Below are 25,411 nucleotides of genomic sequence, written 5' to 3' on the forward strand. Positions count from 1 at the left end.
TTTCACCAATGGCAAGGCAGTGGTCGACGGCCTTCACGTAAGCTGAGAGCAGCGGTGTTGGCTTAAAGTAGCAAGTGGCAACAGACATGAATAATGCGTTGAATAACAGCAGAAATCAATGTGGGTTTTACAACGAACTTAAACGTTAGGCCAGTGCGGCGAAATTGGGCTTCAGAGGGCTATGGCAGCAGACAACCTACGCGAGTGCCCTTGCTGGCAGCACGACATAGCCTGAAACGCCTCGCCGGAACTCTTGACCGTATCTGTTCGACCCTAGAAGACTGTAAGACCGTGGCGGGTCATATGAATCCCGATTTTAGTTGGTAAATGTTGGTAGTAGGGTTAGAGTCTGGCACAAACAACAAGGGTCCATGCCATGTAGAGTTGCTGCAATATGCCGGCCAAAAGGAGGTAACACCGTATTAGGAGGAGGGCCATGACTTCTATCACCTCAGTGTGTGGTGGCACCAGAAAAGGAGGTACTGACACACACTCAGTCAAACAGAAAAGCATCTTCCCCAACGGACATACCGACAAAGCAGTCGCAACGGAACATACATTATGTGATCAAAAGTATCCGGACACCTAGCTGAAAATAACTTACAAGTTCGTCGCGCCCTCTATCGGTAATGCTGGAATTCAGTATGGTGTTGGCCCACCCTTCCCCTTGAGGACAGCTTCCACTCTCTCACGCATACATTCAATCAGATGCTGGAAGGTTTCTTGGGGAATGGCAGCCCATTCCTCAAGGAGTGCTGCACTGGGGAGAGGTATCAATGTCGGTCGGTGAGGCCTGGTACGAAGTCGGCTTTCCAAAACATCCCAAAGGTGTTCTATAGGATTCAGGTCAAGACTCTGTGCCGGGCAGCCCATTACAGTGATGTTATTGTCGTGTAACCACTCCACCACATGCTGTGCGTTATGAACATGAACTCGATCGTGTTGAAAAATGCAATCGGCCTCCCCGAACTGCTCTTCAACAGTAGAAAGGAAGAAGGTGCTTAAAACATCAGTGCAGGCCTGTGCTGTGGAAGTGTCACGCAAAACAACAGAGGGTGCAAGCTCCGTCCATGAAAAACACGACCACACCATAAAACCAGTGCCTATGAATTTTACTGTTATCACTACACACGCTGGCAGATGATGTTCACCGGGGCATTCGCTGTACACACACGCTGCCATCGGATCGCCACATTGTGTACCGTGATTCGTCACTCCACACAACGTTCTTCCACTGTTCAATCATCCACTGTTTACGCTCCTTACACCAGGAGAGGCGTCGTTTGGCTTTTACCGGCGTGATGCGTGGCTCATGAGCAGCCGCGCGACCATGAAATCCAAATTTTCTCACCTCCCGTCTAACTGTCACAGTACTTGCCGTGGATCCTGATGCAGTTTGGAATTCCCGTGTGACGGTCTGCATAGATGTCTACATATTACACATTACGACCCTCTTCAACTGTCAGCGGTCTCTGTCAGTCAACAGACGAAGTCGGCCTGTCCACTTTTATGCTGTACGTGTCCCTTCACATTTCCATTTCACTATCACATCCGAAACAGTGGACCTAGGAAAGCTTAGGAGCGACACCCAATCACCTGACCACATTCGAATTCCGTGAGTTTCGCGGAGCACCCCATTCTACTCTCTCACGATGTCTAATGACTACTGAGGTCGCTGATATGGAATACCTGGCAGTAGGTGGCAGCACAATGCACCTAATATGAAAAACGTATGTTTTTTGGTGGTGTCCGAATACTTTTGATCACACAGTGTACCTTCCCAGTTAGGAATCAAGAAATAGAGTAATTCAGTGAGACAAGCGTTTCAGCAATTAAATGTATTATCATGTGCTCCTGCATAGAGATCCAATACAGATTCATAAACACCGCGTATTAATTTTAACAGAAAGGATGAGAATGTTTTAGTTATATAAATTATAGATATCGATTTTGCGCTATTAGAATGACGGTCGATCATTAGCAATCGAAAACTATAGCGCCATTTAAAGATAATCACACAATCGGCATCACGTGACTATAGGTCGTTGCCCCCTATGCAGCGCTATAAAATTGTTGCAGTTGCTGACTTACCTCCAAAGATGTTTCCCGCAATTGTAGACTAAACGCAAGGAAACAGCTTTATGCAGGTCGTTTCAATATCTATACTTCGAAGGTCAATAGATTACGTTACGGGGAAGAATTTTTGTTGGAGACGAAATATTGCCTGACACTTCCCATCGACGCTAGGGGTCTTTCATTTGTTGGTTACGGGTCGAAAAGGTGGGAGGGCATAAGTGCTATGCATCGAGCATGTGCAGTGTGTGTTGCCTATAGCCAAGTAATTTCTCCGCGTGGAATGGGACAGGTACAGCAAAATTTAATTTTCTGATTCGCTTCTGAAATTTGTTTCTGAGCTTAGATACACTCTTTCTTAATATTATGTTACTGAAACTCACTCTGTCTATTTAACAGGATAGGTGGTAGGTATGCAGATACAGAATACCTGGCTAGTAAGCCCTGGCAGTTTGGCGAAATCTTGTCTTCCGAGAACAGGTGAACTCAGTAAAAAAAACACGTAAAGTTTGTTACAAGAGTTGTTGTCCACGGCATGATCTGTCACCCCAAGATGTTTGGTGCAAAGACTTCGGAACATTCTGTACATTGACCCGTTGACCAGTCTCTCTCCCGAAAGTCTTAACTGAAATACTAACACTGCTGTAATGTTGAGGACGGCCTATTTTAAAAACGGTCGTGTATAATATGCGCTTAAGCTTTCGTGGCCAGAGTGCACTTCAGTAACATTCTTATGGGTTATGCGACTCCATCATGACTTGATAAAACTACCGACCTCAACGCTTTTCATATACAAAATAAGTTACATTGAGATTTCTCCTTGCAGTAGTATCCGGAACAGCAGTATTGTATCATATCACAACCCAATCACACACACAGAAAAAGTCATTTAAATATTCACGTCTTCTTTGAAGATAATCTAAATGAAGAACGTCTTGAGCCTTACATCACAGATTATGACTTGGTGAAGGGGCACAATTTTTTTTTCGGACTCGAAAATTTAAATTATAGGAGCTGATGAGAAAGACCAAAAGAAATATTTTTGGTACTGGACCACATATCTTGGGGTGACAGATCATATCATGGACACCAACTTCTAATAGCGCAAAATCGACGTCTACAATTTATATAAGTAAAAAATTTATTCCGTTCTGTTAAGAGTAATACGCGGGGTAGTTATGAATCTGTTGGATCTCTATATGTGGGCGCATGATAATGCATTTTCTTAGCTTATATATATATATATCAAGAAACGATCACTATTCGCTCGAAAATGTTTCGTATTTGTCCCGCTGAGCCTTCTTCGACAAAATAATTGCTGAATGGTACTCGGGCATTGTGTCGTAAAGCGTTGTGGAAACTGCACAATATTTCTATGAGACAGCGTCTCGACATTTTCACCGTTTTTAAACGAACTTTGCACGTACATGTTCCGTTTACATTCTTCTGTTGCACTAAGTTATTTAGACTTAGTCTTTGTTTTATTTTGAATCCACAACAGTGTAACGACGACATTTCCGTACTTATAAATTATTTACAGTAAACCTTCATTGACTATAAACGATAGTTATTTTGTTTTGACAATATTACCAGTTCCAAGAAATTTATCCATGAACTTAACGTGTTTATAAACTATTTCGCTAAGGAGCCTACTGCGTTATAATGATCCAAGGTAACTGGTTTAATAAATGCATGGGCTTCAGAGCTCTGTTGTACGATCGACAACTACTCAAGTGCGCCAAGCTAATAGTCTTGGTCGTAAACTGACCACACCAAGAGTGTATTGTAAGACGACCAGTGCAGACTTTGTCCCCCAACGATGTCATAAAACCTTTTTCCCGTTTTACTGGCTGTTAAATTTCTCTCCCCTCTCAATGTATCACACGGCCCGATTAACATCAACATTTTCTTATGCCCTCACTTCATGAGACATCTAACCCAGAACGTTAGCGCAAAGAATAGTGAACGAGAGCTTCACACCACCACATCTCTTCCACTTGCCGGCCAAATACTGTCAACGATGTCCTCGGATGCTAGAGCCACATAAACTATCTCCTCATATTTTGTATTTCTTTAAATCTCTTTCGCTTAAAGAATAGATCATTGATACTATTTCTTTTTATATTTAAGAGAGAAACTTATTATTCTTGGTGGATGGCGTAACTTAATCCGCTGTGCAATGCGTTAAGTGAATTTTCGGGTAATGGCCAGCATAGATAATTTTCCAAATTATTAGTAGTAAAAAATAAAATGGAATCTTCTACAAAACTACTGGTTCTAAGGCACTTTACCATGAATCGGCAACTGATACCATCCAACTCAAGAAGTTTCGTTCATCAAAAAAAAATAGAATTAACGTTAAGTATATTAATTATCAAGAAAAATAGGCAGTTATGTAATTCTAGTCTCTTTCACAATACTGAGATTTATTCTATATACATTCCAAGACATGAAGAAAAAGACACACCGCGAAGGAATTATCCGAATAGAACATAAGCCGGTGGATGTGAGCTACAGTTGCATACAAACAAATGATTACAATTTCGTAAAAATTTCATCTTTTATTCAAACAGCTTAACAAACTGAGCAAGTCAATAACTTATTGGTTCACCTCTGGCCCTTATTCAAGGACTTATTCAGGTTGACATTGACTGATACAGTAGCTGTATGTTCTTCTCAGGGATATCTGGTCAAATGCAGTCCAATTGTCGCACTAGTTCGTCCAAACCCAGAGAGCAGGTTGGGAAGCCCTGCCGATAATGCTCCAAACATTCTCAATTGGGATGAGATCTAACTACCTTGATGACCAACGTAGGGTTTGGGAAGCGTGAAGGCAAGCAGTAGAAAGTCTCGCCTTGTGCGTGTGGGCAGTAGTTTTGCTGAAATGTAAAAACAAGTGTCTTGCCTCGAAGACAAGAAAACTGAGAGTAGAACATGGTCGACGTACTGCTGTACTGTAAGGGTGAAGCAGATGACAACCATGTGGTTTCTGCTATGAATCGAAATGCCACCCCCCACCATCACTCCTGGTTATTGGTCCGTATGGCGGGCCACATTCAGGTTGGTATACCAGCGCTGTATGGGACGTTCCAGCCATGTCTTTGGCTGTCATTGGAGCTCATATGGAGGTGGGGTTAACCCAACCAAAGAGATTCCATGTGGAAGACGTGTCTAGATACGCCCTGGACAACGGTGGGATACCAGCCTGTCTCTAGCCGCATGGCCAAATGACAAGGAATTATTGGAGTGCCACTCCATTTCACAGCAGGCCTCCTGAGGTTATCATCTGCATCACCCTTACAGCACAGTGACACGTCGACCTGTTTTATTGACATTCACCGCAAGACATCCTGGGATTACATTTCAGTGAGATAATCCCCGGCTGCAGATGACGAAAGTTTCAACAAATTACCTTCGCGCTTGCCAAATGCAACCTTGGCCATCAAGGTCGACGGATATATCCCCAATCGAGGACGTCTGGAGCACTATGGCCAGGGCCCTACTAAGAGGTCGGGATTTTGTTGATCTAACTCGCCAGGTGGACAGAAGATGGCACGGTATCCCTAGTAGGACTTTCAACAACACTATCAATCAATGTCAAACTGAATAAAAAGCTGCTTGCATTAGGGCCAGACGTGGACCAATCCATTATTGACATGCTCAGTTTGTGAAGCCCTTGCTCTTGAACAAACTATAAATTTTTTTCTGAATTCATGATTATTTATTTGTCTGCGCATGTACACCACGTACACAGATTTCCGTCCAATTCGGATTATTCCCTTCTTCGTTCATTTTTTTCTTATTTTTGTCTTAGATTGTAGCTTCAGTGAACCATACTACCAGTACATCGAATGTGTATCGACAGATTGGCGAATTGCCTGCTTATTTCATTACACGTCTTTCTCTGCCAACCAACAAAGGCAAAAATCCTCTTAGAACATTGGCGTTTTTGGTCAGGTATAACGGAACAGTTGAGAGTAGCAGCGATAAGAATGCGCAGCGGGACTCTATGCAGCATCCTTAGGTACGATGGCTATATACCGACATAAAGAGAAATCGCAATATTTGGTTGACTTTCAGCGAACATTTCAGTCACCGCCAGGAGTCGATACGGCTTATCTGTGAGTCGAGCGAAACTGCTCAAGCTTTCGTTAGGGACCTCGGCTTGTAACGTCTGGTTCCCTACTATCGACCATGTTAGAAATATATAACCGTGTAAGCATGTACCTAAACAATTGGAATAAAATTTTGAAAAGGCTATCGTTCCGAATATTCAATATAAATTCGATAAATGAGGGAGAGGTTAACAACAAGATGCCTTCTAGGACAACCTATTCCGCCTACTAAATTACTGTAAAATTTAGTATGGTTGTTCGAAAGGTCTGTGCTATCATTCACGTACTGTGCCAACGAGAAGGGGTACCACGTGGATCGGAACAGAATAATAAGAGTTACTGAAATAATTATAGCTAAAAGAAATACGGTCGCCACCCCGTATGGGCAAAATTTCTGTTTGGTAGGTGAATTAATGAGCCGAACAGTCAGTGTTAAGAACTACTCGATCACGCGCGGCAAGTGAGGGCTGCACGCACGTTAGCAAAAGCAATTGAAATCTTTACGTAATAAAGCGAGAAAGAAAATAGTTTGCACTCGAAACATCATTAGCTAATAGAGCTGAAATTTTGAAAACATACACGATAACACTTAGATTAATGGTTACTTACTGTTGTAGGTAACAATGGCGCTAACTCATAATAGCGTCTACTATTTTCATATGAATTTTGGAAAATGGCAAAAAATAATTAAAAGAAACTCTATTGACTTCTGAACACGGAAGTGGAAATTGATAGTTACTGTACCAAAAGGTAATTATTATATTTTAGCACGACTGCAAGTCAAAATGTGAACCAGAACTTTACTAAACACAAATTACAATAATCACTGATATTTGCACTCACTCATTAATTCTAGTTAGTGTTTTTGTTCATAGTGCCAGGAATCATTTTAATTTGATTAGTTGATTTACTGTTTGCAACAATTAGACCGCCTTAGATTAAAGTTCGAATTTAAAGTTAGTGACACTGAAATCACTGAATGCTTTAAGTTCAAATCTTTAATCTAACTGAATCATTTAGTTCATAAGCAAAATTAACTGGCACTGCGATTTTCATTTTTCATAATCGGTACTCGGATTATTGTAACAATAGGACGGGACAGGAACCTACTTGGTGAATGATTTTAGGAGAATCACGGGTGAACAGTTTTGATTAAACTATGGTAAGTATTCACTCGCGAAACACCACAAAGGAGAGTAACGCCGTTACAAAACTAGTTGACAATAAGATGTGATGCAGCAATCTTACTTCTGTCCATTCTCGTCGTGACGAAGTTGCTGACGACGATACTGCTGCTGGCTCCTTTCCACGATAATTAGCGAGCACCGGAGTTATTGGCAATGATATTGGCGTGGCGGGTTCTTGATGTTGCTGCAGCCAATATTTCCACCGCCCACGCTCATCACTTGCCACGTGCCGCTAGACAATCACTCCTCCAGCACAGTGCACGCCATCCATGCTTCCGCACTTCACCAAGTATCACACAAGAGTTCTCTCTCTGTGTAGCGCGCACTCTGACGTAACATACTCCCGCGTCCAGAGACGCCGCTACTCCAACGATACTTATTCGTTGACAAAAACCTAACGTTTCCCTAACATTCCCTCAGCGATTACTCAGCGATGTTTACATAATACACATAATTGATTATACAGCAAAATAAACAAATTAAGTCATACATCGTGTACATATAAATTTAATTAAAGATAAAAGCAAGTATATATACAATAATAAATGTTCAAAGAGCACATCAGCATGAAAGTGTTACAGGCTTCACGGTCGTGTAATTTTATTTTACTGTGTGTCTGTATATTTACGAGGTGTGAACTTGCGTTTATTAACGGGATAGCGTAGATTTACGCTATCTGCAGAGCCGCTTGGTTTGTTTCGAACAGGCCAGAGACCGGTCGTTGTCAGCAGCGCATTAAAGCCTTCGATCAAGCAGCATCAGCGACGTAGCTCGTTTGTTTATTAATCACATTAAGAGCTTCTATGTAAGAGCTAGTGACTTACTTATCCTGTGTGTGTCTCTAGTTTAAGTCCTCGTGTATGTGTGATGTAGATTCACATCGTATTTAATATGGGTAAGGAATATAAATGTTTTGTTCAGATGCAAGCTGAATTGGAATACCTTTCTTCGCAATTCGTCTGATAAACAAGTTTCAGACGCTGTCACGCTGATATAGTTCCTTGGTCATTTAAAGTCGTTTGCTTTGTTTCAAAGAAGCCTCTCGGTCTGAAGGGTCCGGATGGTTACAGAGGGTGACATTATTGGTGTTTGCGATCTCCTGTGTCAGGCCTCTTGATGGAGGTGCCAAGGAAAGGAAGAAGCCCAGTGTGCCCTCTGTATAGTGCCGGGGGTGAGTCATCCCAGATGTAGAAGGGTGCTTAAAGTGGTGGTTCGTGTCGGTATCAGTGAAGCGTGCCTTTTCAGATCGGAAGAGATTCATCCTGGTTTCCAGGAGTTATATGAAGTGCTACAGACTGACACTCTTACTTGGAACTCAAACAAGAGCTGACCGTCTGCTTCGTAGTTGACAGGACCGATCTGAACCAGAGGCCCAGCCGGTTCGGCGACCGGGGAGACTACACATTTCTTAGCTTGTATCACACAACGGGTACGTGTCAGGGTACGCTTCATAGGTGAAGGGTCCACTTCACATTAGGGACGTCTACTGTCTGGAGTAGACTGCTCGTCTTTTTAGACTACAGATGGTCTCACAAAATTACAAACAAAGTCAAAATCTCAAAGGAAACAAATCAAAACAGGGCGACGATTAATCTAGTAAACATCGATACTATAGCTGTAAGTGTCTGTAGGTGTTTTGGGAAAAAACCAGAGTTCCAAGACCTCATACGAAGCATTATTCTATTTACTGAGAGCTCGCTAAGGCTGGAAATAAGTTGAGCAGAAGATTTTACTAATAACCTAAAGGAGTTCAGAAAGGATAAACTACTTTCAGTTGGTGTGTCTGTAACTGTTAGTAATTTATCTTGTACTTAAACTAATTAGAGAACTGCTGTGAATGATTAGATTACACTTGGAGTGATTTCTTTTATTGCTGCCCCCTCCACCTGAGTCAGGTGATACAGTTGTTGAAAGGTTCAAGGAAAACTGAGTTTCATTTCAAACAGGTACGCATCTCATATGGTCACAGTTGGTGGAGATTTCTACCTTCACTCGGTATGTCGGCTAATATATCTGAAGACGCTGAGAGGCGTAAAACATGTTCCTAAGATTTATTAAATCGTTTCTCCGAAAATTATTTTAAGCAATTCCTTCTAGAGCCCGCATCAAGAGTAAATGTTTGTGACACCATGCTAGAACTCGTAGTGACAAGTAATTCTATGAAAGATTAAATTACTTTTATTTGCGTCCATGATCGCACACTGTTTCGTACTTAGACTATCATTTTCGATCAGCAATGCCTATTTTCAGATCTGGAATAACTATGGAAAATGAGGTACAACTAGTGGACAGATAACACCTTACAATAATAAAATATGCCATAACGAAAAATTATCACTTTCATGGATGTGAAATCATGCATGTAAAATATGACGAGACATACCTGTTTTATAACATGCCCTAATGTAATAAGGTCATAGTGGGAATGTCACAAGATACACACAAAATCAGCTTATCATCTTCACACATAATTAAAATATAGTGTAAACTACGCCACAGTGTCGGCAGAGTAATACTTTTATATTACTTTAAGATGTAATCTGTTTGCTAGTTGTAATTTACTTCCCATTTTTGCTGCAGATCTGAAGATGGTAATTGCTGACCGAAACCGGTAGTCTAAGGACCAAACTTCTGTGATCATTCACGGAAATAACAATAGATTATCCTAAACTTCTTCGATCACTGCTTTAATCGGAGCGAATGTCGCAGCTTTGAATTCTGAGTAAACTTAAAGTCATTACAGACAGAAAAATTACTGACCGTATGGTCGTTGTAGCGATACTGGGAGTGTAATATCCAAGCCACCAAAACTAAACATAAAATATATTTATTTAAAAAAGTAGACAAAAGCACTTTTCCTGCGTTCCCTCAGAGACAAAAAAATGGTTCAAATGGCTCTGAGCACTATGGGACTCAACTAGAACTTAGAACTAGTTAAACCTAACTAACCTAAGGACATCACAAACATCCATGCCCGAGGCAGGATTCGAACCTGCGACCGTTGCGGCCTCGCGGTTCCAGGCTGCAGCGCCTTTAACCGCACGGCCACTTCGGCCGGCCCCTCAGAGACAGTCTCCATCTCTTCCAAAGTAACAATGTAAGCGTCAAGTAACTGAAATAAAGCTTTCAAGTACAGGTATCAGACTTCAAATTGATATGTTAATGAAGTTATTCATCTAACTACAAAAGGAAACTAGCAGTCACTATTTCGATTTGGTTTACTATCAAAAGACTTCAAGTAAAATGATTTACCACCTGAATGAAGGATAAAATCATTTAATAAATGCACAGAAGATTGTAATTATGAACTATAGCCTTGGCACAGGTAGGTGGGCAAATGATAGCGTAATATGAAACTATATCGCAGACAGCTGTAAAAGGGCTGGAAATTCTGATTCCAGCTCGACAGCTGTACTGTTCTAACTCGGTTGCTTTTCTCTCTCTTTCTCTCTCTCTCTTTCTCTGGCACACATGAAGCAAGAATTCTCTTTGAACGTCTCTACTGAAAGTGTGTTCTCAGTTAAGTCTATGAAACTAGAATAGTTCTGCCAGCGTAGGAATCTCTCTGGCCAACTGCAGGAGACCTTGCGAGTTCCTACCAATAATTTTAAAAGCAAGGTTAGCAAATTCCTCCTCTTACAAATTTTGTCGTGGTTAACCAATAACGGTGTGGCACTAGAAGGAAGGTAGAGAGTAACTTCCACTACATGACAGATTTCCAACACAGGCCACCCAAAAGCCTTGCATATAAATACACATGGGAAAAGGTCTTCCTGTCAAAATAATTACAGTGAACCTATCACGGAACGTAAACAAACATTCCTGATTGAGGCTGCCACGTCCAACGGTCAGTCACACGGTGTCAAGCTCTGAGTTTTACAGCTGGTTTTTAGACATCTTTTCGCCAAAAATGGTTCCTTCTAGCACTTCACACAATGCAGTTTTTGTGGAGTGCAGATCTTCCTCCTTCACACCTGCTCTGTGTTGTTGGTACTCTGTGACTTTCCTGTTCTGTACCTACTCAGGATTGACTTCCACCACTGAACTAATTATGATACTTTGGTCCCTCTAAGATCGCCCATTCACAGGTCAAGGATTCCGCCAACGACTCCTGTTGATCGGGTCACCGACGTGTCTGACTGTCCGTGGGCGCGCCGTGACTGCATGATTGACCCTACCTGCACCCAGTCGCGTGGCAGCTTACACAATCCAAAATAGAAGGGGAAATGGTGGAGTGTGGAGTGACAGGTAACGGTCGGTCCTAGCAGGTAGCAATGCGATGGTGGGGCCGACGCACCTGGACCAAGACTACCACCGCTGTAAAATCGTCTACCCCAAAGGGGAACATGTCGGAGCAAGCCAGCTTGTCAGGGACAAGGGATTGGACGACCAGTCGGCTTGTGAACTGGCGGCTTAAGTTAAACTGCGCCTCGGGTGCCAGCTAAAGAAAATCACATGGCTGCAGAAAATAATGTGTCACGATCACCGTAATAAGAGGAAGGGAGAAGAAGAAGTAATTAACAGAGCAGTCATTGCAGCAGCGAATATTGTCTTCAGTTTTCATACAGAATTAAAGAACGGATTCTGCAGACAGCTAGGATCGGCATTTTACGTACCTAATCAAACAGGTGGTTTGATTGTTTGAGCGTAAACTGCCATGTAACGAATACCTTCACAGCATGATAGTAGTGGTAACGATACTAAGAACAGAGTAACTTCAGCACTGTTAATAGGGATGATTTTCCTAAATTCTTTCACTAAAGAAGATGTAGTTAATATTCCATAGTTCGAATCAAGCTGCCAGCATGAGTAATTTATAAGTATATTCCCCCAGTGTAGCGAAGCAGCTGAAGTCAATTAATAGAGACAAATCTTCTGGTGCAGACTACAGAGCAGTTTAGCGCCCTTCTGAGTTTGCTAACGGACCAGCTACATTTTTAGCGGTTATATACAACAGGTTGCTTGAGTAAGGACCCACACTTTAATTTTAGCTCGTTCGTACCTAGATCGAGACAAAACAACGAATTATAATAATGAATACTAAATATCATTCAACCTCTAAGCGCTTGAGCATGGATTTTCTTTTGGTTAAAGGTGCGTTCATGTATTTTTAACCGTGTTTCTTCTCTCTGTGTTTTGAATAAAATCGGACTTCGTAATATGACAGTAACCAAGACGACACTGGATGTACCTGGACGACTTTTTGCTTAGAAGTACACAACGTTTTGTCATGACAAGTCACCAGCCAATCTTACAATGACTAAAGATACAAAATAAAACATACATAAGTTAGTAATAACAGTATATTCTGAAATACAGCACAAGTAAATTACGACACTTAAATTGAGAGTTCAGTACTACAGCGTGTCCATTATAATTATCGGGGCTGTTATGCCGTGGTCGGTTAATGAATTCTGTGTCAATTCCCAACGTTTCGTCCCCGTCTGCGGAGGACATCTTCAAGGGGGTCTGTAGATCGATGGAAGGTCCAACACACCCACTAGCTCGCTACTGACAGTCAGTAGCGAGCCAGTGGGTGTGTTGGACCTTCCATCGAGCTAAGACCCCCTTGAAGATGTCCTCCGCAGACGGGGACGAAACGTTGGGAATTGACACAGAATTCATCAACCGACCACAGCATAACAGCCCCGATAATTATAATGGATATGACATTTCCGGCCGTGAAAGTCTACATTTTAGTACCAGAGCGGCCGTTGCGAAGCTAGTTCATCACACTACACAGTGATACATAATTTATACTCAGTCCATGTGTTCATGGACACAAGACGTCACGGAGACAAGAATTATCACCATTGATTTCACAAATGAGGATTAACATTTAAAACAGGTACAAAATCCTGACGTTGAGTGGTTCCAAGCCCTCTTCTGCATGTCGCCTCTCATTTTCATCAATTTTATTAATGTTTTATGTCATTGCACGGTGGTAACAGGCCGAATAAGGTTATTGTAATGAGATTATTTGTACTGAGAGCTCAAGATACATTTCACTTGATTGCTATGCATGTTAAGTTACTTCCCTGGGTGGCCTGTGCGAGGCGAACACCGGAGAACGCCTCACACTGCATGTCCGGTTCGAGACTGCACTTCTGCGAATACTGAGAGGGTTGTACATCAATGGGCTTAAGTGCCTGGCGGAACGATTGACGTCGGTCGAATCTCACCTGTTGTATGCAGGGCGAAACAACCCGCGAGACGTTTGAGTGCCACCACAGTTTATGTGTTTACTGTTCCGGCGCGTCCAGAATGAAGACTGCTGGCACCGACTGACTGCATTGTCCTCATGATTCTGAGAATACTTGTGGACTGTGCACTGCTCGGTGCGACTGTCTGGTGCCAGATGGCCGGAGGTCTGGGCATGTTGTTTCTGTAGACGGTCAAACGGCAAGTTCGTGCCCTCAGCTGAATAGCAGAGGCATGATTGGTCAACTTAAACTCAGGCTAGTTGACGTCATAAAGCCCTGCTCAGAATTAGAGGGAATGGTCGCTACTGTCGCGAATGATGTTCTGATACAGTGTGGGGGAGATTTGGAATTAGCACTCAATGCGGATTCGCGGTTTTCGAGCTTGATAGGGAGTTGAGCAATGTTAGCTTCGCTCTTGCGTTGCTCGGGCGCAGAGCATTCAGGATCTTATCTTCGTCGGAGTCTTGCGTCTTAGTCGCCCTTTTCCGGCAGAACTTAGAATTATCGGACAGCCTTCGAGGCTAGGCTTTGAAACAGAGTTGCTGCACAGAAGAAGTCAGCACCTACATCATCGGAGCACTGCGTAACGACTTGCTGCAGATTTCAGAATTGGTACAGTATTTTGCGATTTCAGTAGTATAGGACCTATCATTTTTATACTGAAACCCTCAGCAGCACGCGCGATCGCTTTACTACAAGTCCAGCTTGCTTGTTTCTCCATGTGACCCGATTTGAGCTCTTACTACTAATCGCAATACTGCATTATAGCTGGGGGAGTAATATTCGATTCATCTGGACCGCCAGTCACTATCGTCAATCTACTGCATCACAGAGGGTAGGAGCCCCTCGTTCTCGAGCCAACTCTTCTTCTCCTAATAGTTCTGTATAGCCTACCCTGTGGCCCACTATTTGTATTGACAATCAAGTACCTTTGTGTTCCGATTTATAATAAATCACACTGTATTATTTAATCCGCATATCATTTCATAGATAAATGCAGAATCCCATTTCCTGTCGTTTATTATGATAAAATTTCACTTTTTCTTTGCTGAGTACATAAAGATTTTTATTAAATTATTGTGTGTGTGCACTCCTTATTTTACCAACTTACAGGGTCCACCACCAATTCCTTTCGTTACCGCAGCGCACATAATCAATTAGTTGGTGGGTAAGGTGTGGGTCGTGGGCATGTCCAGTTCTCATGCAAAATTCGCCAGAATTAAAGAGGTACAAACTCTTCTCCAGCCCGGCACCTCGCAAAGTGGCAGCATTCATTAACCTAAAATTACAAATTCTTGTTGTTGATTAGTCACTTCCGCACAGTATTGCGCTTGAAATGTCTTTTTGTTTCAGGTATGACGTCATTTCACGACGTGTCGTCGTTCACAGTTCCATGAACCGGAAACATACGATAACATTATAAAGGTGAACATTGTTTATGTCAGTTAAACGTTACGTAAATGCCGTTGGAATTATGTTGTCACAGATCGTAGTTTCGATACAGATGAGTGTGTGCGGTCACTCGTAGCACTGTTTACATTTTAGCACTGGTTACACTGTTTATTTAGACTGATGTAAATGTTTCTTTTTTGCCCTAGGTCGTACATAGCCTGATAGAAGACTGCGTAGATTCCTATACCACAGCATAACTTCGTGAAGGCATGGAAGCAGGGCCTCGGACGGAGTGATGCTGGCGTCGATCCTCGTTTAGAACAAGTATGAGTGCCCGTCATTTCCCAGGACATTTTGGTCCCTGAGGACCCGTCCAAAATTCCTCCACCCGTCGAGTGGTGTTCATCGTTTTCGAGCAAAGCGACCGTAGGTACAATAGTGAACCAGTTCTTGCTAATGAGACTTGCAGAGATGCAGCGCAGTAAATGTTAATTTGCGATTCACTCAGAACTCTTCACTATGGCAGTTTTTTTTTTACGTCCTCAGTTTGTCAGGCGATATACAAACATTCGTACACAAGTTCTTGTGACATACAACAAATGTCGGTTGTCAATTGTCAAGTCTTTACGCAAACAATTCGTAACATGACTTTACATTAACAGTTTGTAAACAAATTTCAAACGAAATTTCTCAATTATGCGGTGATGCACACCAATTTCCTTGTACGTACAAGTTCACTGATGTATAGTAATCGTCCACAAATACTTTCTTATATGGGCGCATGTTAGAAGTACAGATAACATACAAGTGAGCATATATCATTTAGCTTTACTTAAATACAGATAAATACATAGAAACATAATGAAATTTTCACTCTGCAGCGGAGTGTGCGCTGATATGAAACTTCCTGGCAGCCTCCGCTGCAGAGTGAAAATGTTTCTGGAAACATCCCCCAGGCTGTGGCTAAGCCATGTCTCCGCAATATCCTTTCTTTCAGGAGTGCTAGTTCTGCAAGGTTCGCAGGAGAGCTTCTGTTAAGTTTGGAAGGTAGGAGACGAGGTACTGGCGGAAGTAAAGCTGTGAGGAGTGGGCGTGCGTCGTGCTTGGGTAGCTCAGTTGGTGGAGCACTTACCCTCGAAAGGCAAAGATCCCGAGTTCGAGTCTCGGTCCTGCACACAATTTTAATCTGCCAGGAAGTTTTACATAGATACATGTTACACATAGGTTTATACGTTGGTACAAATACATATAAACATATTACATACAAACCTGAAACATATTTGTCTTCACTCAAGTATGGTTGCTGACATAGAAATTTTTTCATACAGCTTTAGATAAGATTACAATATTTACAGTATTTACAATCATTATAAGTTTAGATCGATGTTTTGCTTTTGCAAATGAAGTCACCTGAAATAGAGAAGGATTAGACGCGACATCCCACACCAGCGATAAGACCAAGCGCAAAACTACAAATAAGCAAATAACAAAAGTAATGAACTAACATCAAACACAAAAAATACTCGCGACACGAGTGTAAGTGTGCAGTGTAAGCGTGGCATTAGGTACTCGTAAGTGAGTGTGTTCAGTGGTGAGATGCGTATCCAATCAGTTTCAAGGTGAAAGTGTAAAGGTGTACAATGACTAAGTATTCACGTTAATCTAGTAGTAGTAGACGGACGGTGCAGACAGTCAATCTCGTAGGCTGAAAATATACCTTCTTCACTCCTGTTTAAAATTTTAAGTGGCTGCTGCGAGTATTCGGCGAAGACGAATCTCTCCTTTCTCCTTCTGCTGCTGATAAGAACAGCTGAAGTAAATCTCGCATACTACGTAGCTTCTCTGTAGAAGTACTGTGAGGTATGTGTATTTAATAGTTGTGTATAACTTAAGCATGATCCATATATGTGTTCACTGTTGAGCATGGTATACTCTAAGATCACGGTGAGCATATAGTTAAATAGTTCTGCTTGTTTTAGGATGCTGCAGCAGATTTGCACCTGGATGCGGAATTCTGACAACAACATAAGGACCGTCGTTAAGCAGACGCCACTTCGCGTTGTGCCGCTGAAGAGCAGACGACTTATGGTGAGTACGCAAACGAACTAACATCCCAACTTTCAATTCCTGCTTCCTCTTGACAGTGCGCGCGTAAGTTTTGCTCCTAATTTTTGCTTCCGCAGACAGCGTCGAGCAGACTTCCCTTACCTTTTCGTCGTGTGTTGTTTGGTGAAAAGAAAGTTTTGGTAACGACGTTGTCCAGTCGTCGTCTTACTTGCTATCGAAGTAGAGCTCAGTAGGAGTGTACGGAGTTTCGTAAACATTGAGGTTGTTGTGTGTACCTCTTCAAATAAAGACAAATATGTTACCCAGTTGGTATGTTTGGTAGAAATGTAGGTTCTCAGAAATCTGTTAATCTTATGGATCACACGTTACGTGGGATTACACTGGGGACTATAGCTTGGGATAAAAATACTCTTAATACTACTGTCTTTGATAAATTTACGCCAAGTGTAACCTTTATAGTATGTAGCATTGTCGGATCAAATAGCTTTTGGTTTTCCAACGTGAGGAATGTAGTCACACGACAAACGACGAATGATGGCAGTGGTACTAGCAGATCTTATAGCATACAGTTTAACATGCTTGGAGAATAAGTCGTAAAATGCAAGAATATATTTCACACCAGCACTGTTTGTGGGATGTGGACCTTTTATGTCAGAACTTACTATTTCTAGAGGTTTACTGGGTAGAATAGAATGCAAATCAGTCTTCGTAGACGAGTTCAGCAGTTTATATTTTTGACAAATCACACACGTTTTGAGTACACTGTGGATATTACGTCTCATATTGCTAAAGTAACAGTAGGTACTAAGCTTTGATAGGCACTTTTTAGTCCCATAATGACCAAACAAAATGTTTGTGCCAAATTAGGTTGCGTTAAGAATCCCTAGAAATACAGACACACCAAGTAGTGGCTTCAGGATGACGGTGATAAAATAACACATCATTATGTATCAAAAATCGGTTAGACAGAGGATGGTCAGGTTGATTTGGGAGTAGAACACTTACCTTATTCCAGTGAGGATCAGATTTCTGTAACTTCGCCATATTTCTACATAAGTCGATGTAATACAGGTGATATAGCTTGTCCTGCATAAGAAGTATTTGGTACTCATTCACATTCTCCAGGTCAGAGTTACACTCATTCATGCCTTGAGGTAGACGAGACAAAGCGTCGGGAATTACCCTTAATATATACCATTTCAAAGGAATAGTTTTGAAAAGATAAAGCAATGATGTTGTCTTTACCCTTAATATATACCATTTCAAAGGAATAGTTTTGAAAAGATGATGCGTAGCGTGACAATATGGGATGTACTAACTTACAAGTGAACAGAATTGTGAGAGTTTGGTGGTCATTATAAATTTTAGTGTGCTTACCATACAAATAATAACACACGCCAATGAAAATGTTTTTCCGCAACTTTTATTTTACTTTGATAGCTGATCCTTACACATTTTTATGAGCTGAATCCAAATCTCGTCTTAATTTCTTGTATCATCCATATTTTTGAGACGTATGCTTTTTGTTATATAGTATACAAATTCTGTGCTTTACGGTAAATGGGGAAACTAATGAAACGCTTTGGTACAACATAAGCATGGGTTGTATTTACAGTAAGCTACTTAAAACAACGATATGTGTTAAGAGAGGTTTCACTTGTCAGCTGGAATTGGTTTGTATTTTCTTTTTCTTTGTTTGAAGCTTCTTGTGTACCTTTTTCTACGATGAGTCGCTTGCTGAACTTCTCGGTGAAGTGAACAACAGTAGCCCCCATCACGTTGGTGTTCCAGTGGCCTTGGTAGCGTTTTTCCATCACTTTAATGACCTGGTGAAAACGCTCTCCTTGCTTCTGTGAAGTAATCAAGGTGACTGTTCAAAATGTGAACTTTCAGGCTCATTAAACATCCTAAAGTTTTAAACTTCTTTAACAATTTAGTTGTAATAGAAGCATATTCTGGGTATTTTTCATGTCCTAAGAACTTTTTAACGACTTTCTTGAATGATACCCATGCTTCTTTCTCATGTAAGGCCGTTGTGGATTCAAAGTGAACATCAAACATCAATTTTCTAATGCCAGGTCTGACAAAGACGCCTTCAATTAGTTTAACTTCCGAAAGGTGTGGAAACTTTTGGCAGAGATACTCAAAACACGGTCCATATTTAGGCAAGGTCTTTACAAATTGTTTCATTAGGCCTAAATTTATATGTAGAGGTGGTAGGAGTACGAGTTTTGGATATACAAGGTTTTTGCCTAGAATGTTCTTCTCAGCAGGTTGTAAAGACTCCCTCACATGCCAGTTCTTTCTGCACCAGTGTTGATCCCTAGCCCTACTGTCTTACTCACACAAGAAACATGAAAATTTTCTAAAGCCACCTTGCTAACCAAGGAGCATGCATGTTACTTTCAGATCGCCACATTTCATCCAGCCATGAACAGAACAGCCTATTATATTTAGCACTACTTCTAGGTTCTCATAGCTTTCTTTCATATGTACAGAATTTCCAACAGGTATAGATGCCTACATGTTACATTGTGTAGTAAAACAACCTTTAAACTAGTTATGGATTATTACTGCGCTGGAAAACCTCTACGTTATTTGATTTTCAAACAGCTGAGCAGAACTGAACGTACTCAGACATTTCTCTCTTTACTTATTGTGATCAACACAAAACTGGCACACAATATTTTTAGCGCAACGCAATCTGTCTTTCAATAATCCCTACAAAAGAAAGGTCCTGACTAACAATAACCTATACCTTTCATGAATCACTTACCTCAGAAAAATCTTCGTTACTCGAACTACTGCAATACATCGAGCGCCAATACTGCCAGCTAAATAAAAGATTCTAACTACTGAAGGCACTACCTACTGATTGGCGTAGTTAGCAAATGAAAGATTTTGATGAAGAAAAAGCAATGTATTTACATTAATAGTGTTCAAAAGTCATCATATATATATCAGTTCCTAATATACAATATTACAAATTTACTCTTTCTGATGGACACACGTCCAGATCGTCCGCTCTCAAAATTCTGCCATCTCTCTCCCCACATCCACCACTGCTGGCGGCTCACCTCCAACTGCCCAACACTACAATAGCGAATATGCCAACAATGCCAACCAGCCACAGACTGCACACAGCACAGCCAGTGATTTTCATATAGAGCGCTATGTGGCGTTACCAACATAAAAACCTAAACAGCCTACTTACAGGATGAATCAATAAACAGCCTCCACTCTACTCTTTGGTATTCAATACCAATACCAAAGTCACTCATCAGACCAGGAATGTCTGAGCAGTACACTAAATCACCTTCTTGTAAAAAAAAAAAAAAAAAAAAAAAAAAAAAAACTTGGAAAATTGCTGCTCTCTCTTTCTATACATGTATATGCTGGTTCCAACTGCCAATAAGTTCGTTTCTTTTAATCTAGAGCCAAGCAATTCAGGTTTTCTTTCCTTAAGCCCAGACCACAAAACAAATCGTTAAGCTTGGTCTGAGTAAACAATGTGGGCTCTAGACTTTCAGTATTAGAATGGAATTCATCATCATCTGGTTCATCTAAATCAGATTGAACATCAGAAAATACTTCTGTTAGAATAGAATTTAAATCATTTACACCATGCGCTACTGGTCGGATGGCGGACAGAAGGTTAGGGTAGATTATTACCTTCTTGTTTTTTAAATTATGAGCAGTAATATCATCACTGTAAAAGTAGCAATCATTGAAATGATTTCTTGGCTCCCTCCATCTCATAGGAACTGCAAATGTAAAGGCTTTTTTCTAATTTTTGGACCATTTCCTCAGATCTTCAATACACACATAACATACCTTATGTGGCGCCCAAGATTTATCTTGATCACCAAGTTTAGATTCAAATTATGATAGATAGACCTTTTCCACAACGTCTGTAATGTTTCTTCGGTGTTTTTTAATCACAAATTCACTACAAATATAACAAAAAATGTCAGCAGAGTTCTTAAAACCACGATTAGACATTGTACTGTGCACATGTACAGGTAACGGAAAAGTGACGTTAGGTTGACAGTAAACAAAAGATCATCTGTTAACACAAAAATAGAACCGACCTTTTTGCCAGCAAATGTTTTTCAGCAGTGCTACCAACGTCATCTACATTCATTACACGTCATTTTTAAATTATTTTACTACTTAAAAGCTATCAAATGCCTTTAAACACCGCTTAAGTTAATAAATCTAACCGTATAATGTGAAGACGTGGTGGGTGATACAGTTTTTTAAGTATAAAAACATAAGAATAACTTATTTTCAGCAAAAAAGTTTTTTCCATCTTTGGCCTATGTATTTCAATTTCTTAAAGGCCCACACAATAGACAGTGTTTCAAGTTCTGTGGTAGAGTAACTGCGTTCACATTCACTAAGTGTGTGGCTCGCAAAACTAATAATTTTCACCGGTTTTTGTTCTCCATTCTTTACGTTTTGAAACAAATAACAGCGTAAGCCATAGGATAAGGCGTCACATGTCATACAAAAATCTAAATTAAAATCAGGGTGATCCAAAATGTGTACGTTAACCAAAGCACGTATAATACTATGGTCAGATCATATCCATATCGGGTTCTTTTTTAGTAGGTTCCATAGATGTTTGCTCTTTAAAAGTTAGTATGGTAAAAGTCGTCGAAAGAAACAACAAAGTCCAACGAAAGATTTCAATTGCTTTCTAGTGCGTGGACTAGAAAAATTCCTGATTGCGTCTAACATACCTGGGTCATGTCGTATACCTTGAGCATTGATAACATGTACAAATACTTAATTTCACTGCAACCAAAATTTCGACTTTTTGAGATTAGCTGTCACTCCAGCTTGTGCGAATTTATGCAGAATCTTTTCCGAAATATCAATGTGTTCAGACCAAGCCTTACTAGCTATGGACAGGTCATCAATGTAGTGAGTAACTGATTCAACCAATTCATCATCAAGTATAGTATCCAGTGCGATGATGAACACACCTGAACTGACGTTCAGACCAAAGAGAACGACACAAAATTAATAGGTTCGGCCGGAAGTAGTGGCCGAGCGGTTCTAGGCTCTTCAATCCGGAACCGCGCGACTGCTACGGTCGCAGGTTCGAATGTCGCTTCGGGCATGGATGTGTGTGATGTCCTTAGGTTAGTTAGGTTTAAGTAGTTCCAAGTTCTAGGGGACTGATGACCTCAGATGTTAAGTCCCATAGTGCTCAGAGTCATTGGAACCATTTTTTGATAGGTTCATCGCATCAATATAAATGCAGTATACTTTCTAGACTCTGGCGTGATTGCGACTTGCCAGAACGAATTGGTCAGTTCTATCGTAGAAAAATACTTAAAATCTAAAAATTTCTGGAGTAACTCCTGTAAATATTCAGGTTTCATGTGAACAGGCAAAACAATCTCATTAATTGCACGAGCATCCAAAACAACTCCGATATTGACGTTCGGTTTCTTTACAGAAAATAAAGGGCTGCAGCAAGGTGACGTTGCAGGTTCCATGATTTTCCAGTCTAACATTTGTTTCAACTCGTGCCACACAGCAGGTCGTTGAGATAGTGGCACATTATAGATTTTGTGGAAGAAAATCTGGTGAGGCTTCACTTCTATTTTGTACACATATGTGTTGATCACACCTGGTCGTTTGCCAAATACCTGTATATACGAGAACAAAAAATCATGAAGTTCATTACGTTCATCATGTATGAGAGCTGCGGTTTCTGACAACTTATTACTTATTAAAGTTTTCAAGTCCTCAAACTCGGCATCAGGTGAGTGTGTCTGTGTGTCAACATCATGAGGGTCCTATATTAAATGAATCTTGTACCCTGTACAATATTTATCGTGCTTCAGAGTCCTGGTATCCATGTCAATTTAAATTTCACTGCCCTTGTCTCTAAGTATACATTTACGTTGGAAGAAGTCAATAGGTCTGTTCCTCTCACACAATATGTCTAAACCTAAAATACAATCAGTGACCAGGTTTTTGACGACGAGGAATGGCCAGTGTATGATTCCATTACCTACCTTGACTGTCACAAATATCGGTTTCTTAACCCTAGAAGAATTATTGCCTACAGCAGTTAAAATTTTGCAGTTTTGGACAGAATTCTCTGGTACAGGTTCAAACTCACACATTTTGTTGTAAAAATTATAGGACAAGACACTAACAGCCGCCTCTATGTCCAGAATATTAGTAGTGGGAATACCACCCACAACACCAGTAGTTGAGGCCAAAAGAGTTTCATTGGATGATGAACGACATTGAGTGTTCTCTTGTAACAGATCATCAGACAAGTTTTCGTCATGATTATACCTTATGAATAATAGTTGTTGCTGTATACGACTGTCAGGTACATGATCATTGTGCTGTTACAATGTGGGTGTGTCAAATAATAAATTTAAATTGAAGTCGGACCCCAAATCTTCCGTAGCCAAAACCTGGGGCACACTAGTGACTATTTTTAGTTTGATGTCGTTACATTTGTAGCGGGTGCGGGCACAGACGTAAGTGGAGTATCACTAGTTACTTCAATAATATTTACATCTGGGTATTGTTTATTCCAGTTTCCGAACTGCGGCGGTCGTTGCGTTCTCATGTTTTGACTCATCTGCATGTTCGTAGATGCACTCCAGTTTTGAGTTTGCATTTGCGGCTGCGGCAATTGTCACTGGCCTCTGTTGGTGTTTTGCTGCGGTGGTGTCGCAGTGTTTTGATACTGAGCAGCGTAGTTGCTGTTACTACAGCTCTGTTGCTGGTCTGATGGGGACTGAGAGTTATTTTTGTTTCTCCGAAAAATTTTGTTACCATTTTGATAATTATTATTACCGTTGTAGTTGGTGTTGCGCCGTATCTTATTTGGATTGCCTCTTTGTAGAATAAGTAGTGTTATAATTGCTGTTTGTGCTGTGTTGAGTTTGTTGGTTCTGTTGTGTATATACATTTGCCATGTGAAGAGGTTGATTCTGTTGGCTTGGGTGTCCGACAGCAGCAGGCGCCGGAATTGTGTTGGCTACCCTGCGTATTTTGCGTGGCGCTGGTGTAACCATTGTAGCAATTGTTTTGCCGTACGGAATGCTGGTCCTCGTATAAAGCATAGCAACAGAATAGAGCACTGTGAGAAAATGCTCTGCGTCGTTGTTTGTGATTTGCAGAAGTTTTTCTTTGGTATTAAAATGCAGTCTTGCTTTCAATGCCCGAAGGATGTCCCTCTTCGCAACCGGCTCATCAAGTAAATGTCCCATATTTAAATATTTATCAAAATACCGGCGCAAAGTGCCGTGCTTAGGACTGAGTGGTTCAGGATCCACAATCTGCCTACAAAGTCGTTCCTGTACAGATTATGACCAAAATTTAGATGAAAGCGCTCTCTCGAATTGTTCGTATGTGACGCACCTGTCGGCTTCATTATACGCCCATAGAGCTGCGTCGCCTTGGATATAACCGACAACGAATCCTCTTACGGTCACAACACATCGAGGAAATGCATTTCTGAAGGCTTTAAGAAAGATGACAGGAAATTCTGTTCTTTTTTACAGGTATAAAGAGCTGAAATTGTCTGTGTTTTATGAGGCTCTCTTCTTCCTTGGCATTATAGAAATGTTTAGTTTCAGAATGATTGCTGTACCGTTCAACTGGCGAATGGCAATGCGGGGTGTCATGTCGAGGCGCGTACTGTTGTTGTTGTGAGTGCTTAGTGAGCGGTGTGCATGCGTCATAAATGTACTTGAATTCATTGCCAAATTGTGTGTTTTAGTTGCTATTATCGTCATTGCACTCTGGTTGTACGTAATTGTCAAACTGTTTCGACTGCGCAGCGACAGACTGTGCTGACTGACTGATTACGTGTTTGTTGTTATTTTTAAATTCCGCTACAGTGTCGTGGACATCAGCAGCCAATTATTCTTGTAAGCGCTCGTCAAAATATTTGTCTTTTGCTCTATCCAAATGGGAAATTCTCTGTTGATGTATGAGAAATGGTTGTCAGTGCGTAGTTTTCATATTGCAGAAAGTTGTTTGTTAACTGTGTCAACCTCGATTTAGACATCGGCAATACGCAATTTTATATCATCAAGCACTGCCGGATAAGATTCATCTAAGTAACTACAGACTCACATGTTTTACTGAGATTGTTTAGTTTTGCTTGGATATCTGTCACATCTTTATTTGTGTTTCCTTGTTGTAATGAAAGTTCTGAAAATTTCGCATTGAGGTCGGACACTTGTCCAAACAATCTGATATTTGTCTCCACAACACGCCTACACAAAGTGTCGTTAGACGTTTTAAGTGCAGTTAAATCTGATTTAATTTCATCATATTATGTTTTTATCTCGCCATGAGCTGTTTTCAAATTTGTGCGTATAGA

Source organism: Schistocerca nitens, chromosome 4, assembly GCF_023898315.1.
Source record: "Schistocerca nitens isolate TAMUIC-IGC-003100 chromosome 4, iqSchNite1.1, whole genome shotgun sequence".
NCBI lineage: Eukaryota > Metazoa > Arthropoda > Insecta > Orthoptera > Acrididae > Schistocerca > Schistocerca nitens.